General features: G+C 47.0%; 3 long non-coding RNA genes across 22 annotated transcripts; 2 read left to right on the top strand and 1 right to left on the bottom strand.

Moving 5' to 3' along the window:
• The first annotated feature begins 425 nt into the window (after nt 1–425).
• On the top strand, nt 426–2,362 carry LOC127930221 (uncharacterized). 13 transcript variants are annotated; one of them, XR_008137243.1, is made up of 4 exons: nt 426–1,521; nt 1,574–1,677; nt 1,909–1,960; nt 2,013–2,358. It is a non-coding gene; the product is annotated as an uncharacterized LOC127930221 (long non-coding RNA). The 13 variants fall into 13 exon arrangements; XR_008137239.1 differs by having other exon boundaries at nt 1,909–2,012; nt 2,065–2,358; XR_008137238.1 differs by lacking the exon at nt 1,909–1,960 and adding an exon at nt 1,857–1,908 and having other exon boundaries at nt 1,961–2,358.
• Nucleotides 2,363–2,473: 111 nt separating this feature from the next.
• LOC127930219 (uncharacterized) lies at nt 2,474–4,613 on the top strand. Its single transcript, XR_008137222.1, has 2 exons — nt 2,474–2,738; nt 4,457–4,613. It is a non-coding gene; the product is annotated as an uncharacterized LOC127930219 (long non-coding RNA).
• Nucleotides 2,654–4,444, bottom strand: LOC127930220 (uncharacterized). 8 transcript variants are annotated; one of them, XR_008137223.1, is made up of 4 exons: nt 3,271–4,444; nt 3,073–3,182; nt 2,853–3,017; nt 2,654–2,797 (listed from the first exon to the last, which is right to left on the bottom strand). It is a non-coding gene; the product is annotated as an uncharacterized LOC127930220 (long non-coding RNA). The 8 variants fall into 8 exon arrangements; XR_008137225.1 differs by having other exon boundaries at nt 2,908–3,017; XR_008137228.1 differs by having other exon boundaries at nt 2,963–3,017.
• Nucleotides 4,614–7,640: the final 3,027 nt, after the last annotated feature.

The raw sequence follows: 7,640 nt of genomic DNA, 5'->3' as shown, positions 1-7,640 counted from the left end.
GTCCTTTAGCAGCTCCACCCTGTTCTAGACTGTCCTTTAGCAGCTCCACCCTGTTCTAGACTGTCCTTTAGCAGCATGCCTTCCAGTTTTTCCACCAGGTGTTCATCAGTGCCACCAGTTCCTCAACCTCAGTGACAGCAGCTTATAAACCACTCACTCACCTCTGTGTCAAATGTGAAATATTTGCTGCTGTGAATCACCGGTGGTCATTTAAATGAAGGAGGATGGGCTCATAGTAAAGGCTGTAATGGTACAAATGGAACAGTATTAAACATATGGTTTGATTCCAGCCATAATTATGAACTATCCTTCCCTCCCCAGCCTCTACTGAATTAAACTGGTATGTGTTATTAGGCGGTGCGTTTGGCTGGGACAAAGAAGAAAAACCTGAATACACACCCATCCTGTCTGGCATCTACCTCTGAGAGGTGTTACCTTAGTTTCACTGTGTCAAGAGACACTTCAGGAAGGATGATTATCCACACACACCAAGAGCTGCTCTGGGAATAAGACAATACTTAGAAAACAATCAAATGTAGTTTACTTTAAGAGAAAGTTAGAAGTGTTTTATATTTTTGATATAAAGGATATTTTTTGATATAGGAGTGGGAGTCGACCCTGTTGAAGCGGTGAAGGGTAACGTTGAAATAACAATACTATACAATTCTCTTGTTTTTTGCTTTAATTAACAGTTTCACTGTGCCTCAGCCTTGTACAGTTCTTCACTGTCGTCTTCAACACAGACTCATTGTTCATAACAGAGTATTTTTCATTATATGAAGTGCTTTGGTCCTCATTGTTTTTGACTATACAACCCTTTTACTAAAGGGCACCTTCCCTCTACAAATATCTGTTGTATCCTTAGCAACGCTTCCTTCTTCTACCAAGTTATCTCTCCTCCTACATTCAAGGCAACAGAATATGTGGTAAAATGTACTTAACAGCTGTGGTTTTAAACCGCACAGGCAGTCAATCGGGATGTTTAAACAGCACAGGCAGCCAATCGGGATGTTTACCCCATTTATTTAAATTAGAAAGTTCTCTGGTGGCTTCAGCTCCTAATTCCAAAACGGTGCCCTAGTTTTAGATATAAACAGGTATTTGATGAAAGGATGACTGTGTCGCTAGATCTCGCAGCAAATCAGAACTGGTCATCACATTACAATTAACTTATATCTACCATGGTAAATGACTCCATCATGCTGTGCCTAATAAGGGTTAGTGTAGGGTTCAATTCCACGGAGGGGAACTCTGTTGATTGTGGTGCTGAGTTTGTGGGTGTATCTCTGGTGTGGTTTAGTCCATGTCTCCAGGTAGAGGGTCCCTCTGTGATGTCACTAGATGTGGTTTAGTCCATGTCTTCAGGTAGAGGGTCCCTCTGTGATGTCACTAGATGTGGTTTAGTCCATGTCTTCAGGTAGAGGGTCCCTCTGTGATGTCACTAGATGTGGTTTAGTCCATGTCTTCAGGTAGTTGATTCCTCTGTGATGTCACTAGATGTGGTTTAGTCCATGTCTTCAGGTAGATGATCCCTCTGTGATGTCACTAGATGTGGTTTAGTCCATGTCTTCAGGTAGTTGATTCCTCTGTGATGTCACTAGATGTGGTTTAGTCCATGTCTTCAGGTAGTTGATTCCTCTGTGATGTCACTAGATGTGGTTTAGTCCATGTCTTCAGGTAGTTGATCCCTCTGTGATGTCACTAGATGTGGTTTAGTCCATGTCTTCAGGTAGTTGATCCCTCTGTGATGTCACTAGATGTGGTTTAGTCCAGTCCATGTCTCTGTGATGTCAGGTAGTCCATGTCTTCAGGTTCCTCTGTGATGTCACTAGATGTGGTTTAGTCCATGTCTTCAGGTAGAGGGTCCCTCTGTGATGTCACTAGATGTGGTTTAGTCCATGTCTTCAGGTAGTTGATTCCTCTGTGATGTCACTAGATGTGGTTTAGTCCATGTCTTCAGGTAGAGGGTCCCTCTGTGATGTCACTAGATGTGGTTTAGTCCATGTCTTCAGGTAGTTGATTCCTCTGTGATGTCACTAGATGTGGTTTAGTCCATGTCTTCAGGTAGAGGGTCCCTCTGTGATGTCACTAGATGTGGTTTAGTCCATGTCTTCAGGTAGTTGATTCCTCTGTGATGTCACTAGATGTGGTTTAGTCCATGTCTTCAGGTAGAGGGTCCCTCTGTGATGTCACTAGATGTGGTTTAGTCCATGTCTTCAGGTAGAGGGTCCCTCTGTGATGTCACTAGATGTGGTTTAGTCCATGTCTTCAGGTAGAGGGTCCCTCTGTGATGTCACTAGATGTGGTTTAGTCCATGTCTTCAGGTAGAGGGTCCCTCTGTGATGTCACTAGATGTGGTTTAGTCCATGTGTGGTAGAGGGTCCCTGATGTCACTAGATGTGGTTTATGTCACTAGATGTGGTTTAGTCCATGTCTCCTCCACTAGATGTGGTTTAGTCTGTCTTCAGGTAGTGACCGGACAGCTGAAAACATTGGCAAACCACTACAGCTTTTCCCTCCTCTCTTTCAGCAGTCACCCAACAGCCAGCCAGACATGGGCTGCTGCTTCAGCGGGTCTGAGGGGGAAGGAGAGGGGGACACGAAGCACGGGGAGGACAGCGGCTGTAAGACGTGCTGTCTGAAGACCAGGAACTGCGTGATGAGTGGAGAGTGTGGGCGGGCTCTTCAGATTGCCAACGTCTGTGCCATGTGTGGAATGTGCATCCGCATGTTTGTCTGTAAGTAATAAGGATGCCAAAACACCAGCTGTGTCCCAGTGTCCACACTAGGATCCTACCTGGCCATGCATTCTGAACACCAGCTGTGTCCCAGTGTCCACACTAGGATCCTACCTGGCCATGCGTTCTGAACACCAGCTGTGTCCCAGTGTCCACACTAGGATCCTACCTGGCCATGCGTTCTGAACACCAGCTGTGTCCCAGTGTCCACACTAGGATCCTACCTGGCCATGCGTTCTGAACACCAGCTGTGTCCCAGTGTCCACACTAGGATCCTACCTGGCCATGCTTTCTGAACACCAGCTGTGTCCCAGTGTCCACACTAGGATCCTACCTGGCCATGCGTTCTGAACACCAGCTGTGTCCCAGTGTCCACACTAGGATCCTACCTGGCCATGCGTTCTGAACACCAGCTGTGTCCCAGTGTCCACACTAGGATCCTACCTGGCCATGCGTTCTGAACACCAGCTGTGTCCCAGTGTCCAGTGGCCATCCAACACCAGCTGTGTCCCAGTCCACACTAGGATCCTACCTGGCCATGCGTTCTGAACACCAGCTGTGTCCCAGTGTCCACACTAGGATCCTACCTGGCCATGCGTTCTGAACACCAGCTGTGTCCCAGTGTCCACACTAGGATCCTACCTGGCCATGCGTTCTGAACACCAGCTGTGTCCCAGTGTCCACACTAGGATCCTACCTGGCCATGCGTTCTGAACACCAGCTGTGTCCCAGTGTCCACACTAGGATCCTACCTGGCCATGCGTTCTGAACACCAGCTGTGTCCCAGTGTCCACACTAGGATCCTACCTGGCCATGCGTTCTGAACACCAGCTGTGTCCCAGTGTCCACACTAGGATCCTACCTGGCCATGCGTTCTGAACACCAGCTGTGTCCCAGTGTCCACACTAGGATCCTACCTGGCCATGCGTTCTGAACACCAGCTGTGTCCCAGTGTCCACACTAGGATCCTACCTGGCCATGCGTTCTGAACACCAGCTGTGTCCCAGTGTCCACACTAGGATCCTACCTGGCCATGCGTTCTGAACACCAGCTGTGTCCCAGTGTCCACACTAGGATCCTACCTGGCCATGCGTTCTGAACACCAGCTGTGTCCCAGTGTCCACACTAGGATCCTACCTGGCCATGCGTTCTGAACACCAGCTGTGTCCCAGTGTCCACACTAGGATCCTACCTGGCCATGCGTTCTGAACACCAGCTGTGTCCCAGTGTCCACACTAGGATCCTACCTGGCCATGCGTTCTGAACACCAGCTGTGTCCCAGTGTCCACACTAGGATCCTACCTGGCCATGCGTTCTGAACACCAGCTGTGTCCCAGTGTCCACACTAGGATCCTACCTGGCCATGCGTTCTGAACACCAGCTGTGTCCCAGTGTCCACACTAGGATCCTACCTGGCCATGCGTTCTAAAGGGTACGCTAATGTGAACATTGGAACATAGCGGCTGTTTTACACTGTATGTTAATGCATCGTCTAAGACAAAATGAGTAATTTCATGTTATGATATTACAGAGCAAGTTGGCACTAACCAGACCGGTATACAATGTTTCACGGCAAACTATAACACATTAATCAACATGAATGAATAAAGACTAAATGTGTAATGTACATTATGTAATCAACATTCCTAACACAGTGAAGAAGTAATCCGTGTATCAGGAACTGAAGTCATTTGTCCTCCATACCTCTTCTCTCACAGAGCTGTGACTCCATGAGGTCAGACCTGCTCTCATTCCCATGGCAGCTGTACAGAGAGCTGTGAACAATAGGACCGGTATACCACTCTCCCATGGGTGGATCACCTGGGATCCAGCCATCTAGCAAGACACACACCCTGGACCCGCCCTGTGCCTTTACAGCCAATAGAATCAGCACCCTGGAGCCAATCAGGAAGGCATGTGACACGTATCCTGTAATTCACGTCCTTGTGGCAATAATACTTGTTTTCCTTTACTGTTGTAAAACATCTTGAAACAGTGTGCCCTAATGAACATGACCCTGTCCTGCTGCTGTGTATGCAGAGCTCCAGCTGGGGAGGGAACAGGCACTAGGCTAGGCACTAGGCTAGGCACTAGGCTAGGCACTAGGCTAGGCACTAGGCTAGGCACTAGGCTAGGCACTAGGCTAGGCACTAGGCTAGGCCCAGCAGGCAGTATGCTAGGCACTAGGCTAGGCACTAGCAGGGCTAGGCCCAGCAGGCAGTATGCTAGGCACTAGGCTAGGCCCAGCAGGCAGTATGCTAGGCACTAGGCAGCAGGCAGTATGCTAGGCACTAGGCTAGGCCCAGCAGGCAGTATGCTAGGCACTAGGCTAGGCACTAGGCCAGGCAGTATGCTAGGCAGTAGGCTAGGCCCAGCAGGCAGTATGCATGCACAAACACGAACACATTGTTCATGCCATCAAGTGGCCTTTTGAAAACGGGGAGATCACGCAGGGAGTAGGTGGAAACGTATTCATACCGGCGAAGAGACCGTACCACCGGGAACACTCTGCTGTGAGGGGAAATGATGTTTGTTGTGGAGAGAGGAGGGGGACGGATACGGAGGGGGGCAGAGGGAGAGCGAAGAGACCGTACCACCGGGAACACTCTGCTGTGAGGGGAAATGATGTTTGTTGTGGAGAGAGGAGGGGGACGGATACGGAGGGGGGCAGAGAGAGAGCGATGAGAGCGGAGCTAGAGACAACATTCTTTTTCATGCCAAATTGTCAATATAACGGTGCTTATAGGATGACACCAGAATGTACCAGGTATGAAACCTGATCATCCTTATCCTAACACAGTGGCTTGGATGGGAAAAGGGCTCATAGGCTGTGTCCCAGATGGCACCTCTATTCTGTTCATAGTGCACTACTTCTGATAAGAGGAGGAAACCACTAGATGATAAACTGAATGTGCAGAAACCAACCTTTGTGACAAACCAGTCACAGTGGTAGGATATCTGTGTCCTCAAATCATTCCATCTTTGAGTGTCCCAGATGGCACCCTATTCCCTTCATAGTGCACTACTGCTGACCAGGGGGAATAGTGTCCACAGGGAATAGGGTGCCAGGCAGGTTGTGAGGATACAGGCTATACAGCCTCTCTCTCCTGTATATACAGAATGTCTCTCTCTTGTATATACAGAATGTCTCTCTCTTGTATATACAGAATGTCTCTCTCTTGTATATACAGTATGTCTCTCTCTCCTGTATATACAGTATGTCTCTCTCTCCTGTATATACAGTATGTCTCTCTCTCCTGTATATACAGTATGTCTCTCTCTCCTGTATATACAGTATGTCTCTCTCTCCTGTATATAAGGTATATCTCTCTCTCTCTCCTGTGTATATAGAGTAGGTCTCTCTCTCGCTCTCCTGTATATAAGGTATGTCTCTCTCTCTCTCTCTCCTGTATATACAGTACGTGTGTCATCGTTCTCAAGTGTCTAAAAACCAAGTGCGTAGAGTCCGATACAGAACTGTGCCATTCATAGACTGGACGACTGTACCATGTTGGCCTATTCTTCACTGTTGAGGTGAATCTGTCCTCTTCCCATTCATAGACTGGACTACTGTACCATGTTGGCCTATTCTTCACTGTTGAGGTGAATCTGTCCTCTTCCCATTCATAGACTGGACTACTGTACCATGTTGGCCTATTCTTCACTGTTGAGGTGAATCTGTCCTCTTCCCATTCATAGACTGGACTACTGTACCATGTTGGCCTATTCTTCACTGTTGAGGTGACTCTGTCCTCTTCCCATTCATAGACTGGACTACTGTACCATGTTGGCCTATTCTTCACTGTTGAGGTGACTCTGTCCTCTTCCCAAAGACTGGTCTTTTTTCTTCATCTGTAGAAAGACTGGACTATTTTCAGCTTCAATGCTCTTGTGCCCATTCCTGGACTGAAAACTGTGAGGTGACTTTTTTCCCATTCAATGATTTAGTTGTTGTTTTTCTTCTTCCAAACGGTCTTTTTATCTGTAGTATGGTGTTTTTTGCTCCTTGATATTGTCTTTTTTTTTTTTAATGATTTAGTTGTTGTTTTTGTAGGGTGTTTTTTATATTGTCTTTTTGGGTGAATCGTCTTCATGATGTCTATTGGGATGATCACTTATTGTGCTCAGAAAATACTTTGTATACTGTATGTGTCGTAGCTGGGGAAGAAACTATAGGTACGGTTCAGTGTGCGTTCCCAATGGCACCCTATTCACTATGCAGTGCACTACTTCAGACCAGAGGCCTATGCATCCTGGCCTAAAGTTGTACACTATATAGATAGTCGGATGCAATTTGGAACACAGTACTTTGTTGTAGTGATGACCACACACCATTTCTATGTTGACATTGTGTAATGTATTACTTAATAAAGAACTACCAAGTGTACCGCCTGGACAAATACTGTTTTCTGTCCCTCCCCCAAAAATACTTTCTGTTGACAATTTTAAGCAGTTTCCTAAATCAAAGACCAGTCCTTCATGAAAGAAACAAACTGTAGATTGTTGTCTGACCTCTCACGGGGGACATTTCCAGAAGGATGTACTCCCCCACAGACACAGACACACACACACAGTGAAATAACATCAGGAGGGGCCCCTTTGACCGAAGACCAGTCCTTACAACGTCCAATAAAGAAGAACAAAATGGAAGATGTACTGATTTATATTTTATTAACCTCTCTATCTTCCTCCTCGGTTATCTCTCCTTGACTGAATGCATTCCTCTCACCTGTACTGCACTGTGATTCTCTTATGTACAGCGGGTGGTTCTGGAAAGAGACAGGGAGCAAGAGAGAAATCGTTATTTAGTAGGTCTGGTCTGGTGCTGTCAATCATACTGTAGGTTACAGAACTAGTCCGTTCTCATAATATACAGGTGGTGTACCATTCTCATGACTCCCA

Source organism: Oncorhynchus keta, chromosome 5, assembly GCF_023373465.1.
Source record: "Oncorhynchus keta strain PuntledgeMale-10-30-2019 chromosome 5, Oket_V2, whole genome shotgun sequence".
NCBI classification, from domain to species: Eukaryota; Metazoa; Chordata; class Actinopteri; order Salmoniformes; family Salmonidae; genus Oncorhynchus; species Oncorhynchus keta.
Note: the sequence above shows the minus strand (reverse complement) of the source record. Positions and strands in the feature narration are given on the sequence as shown.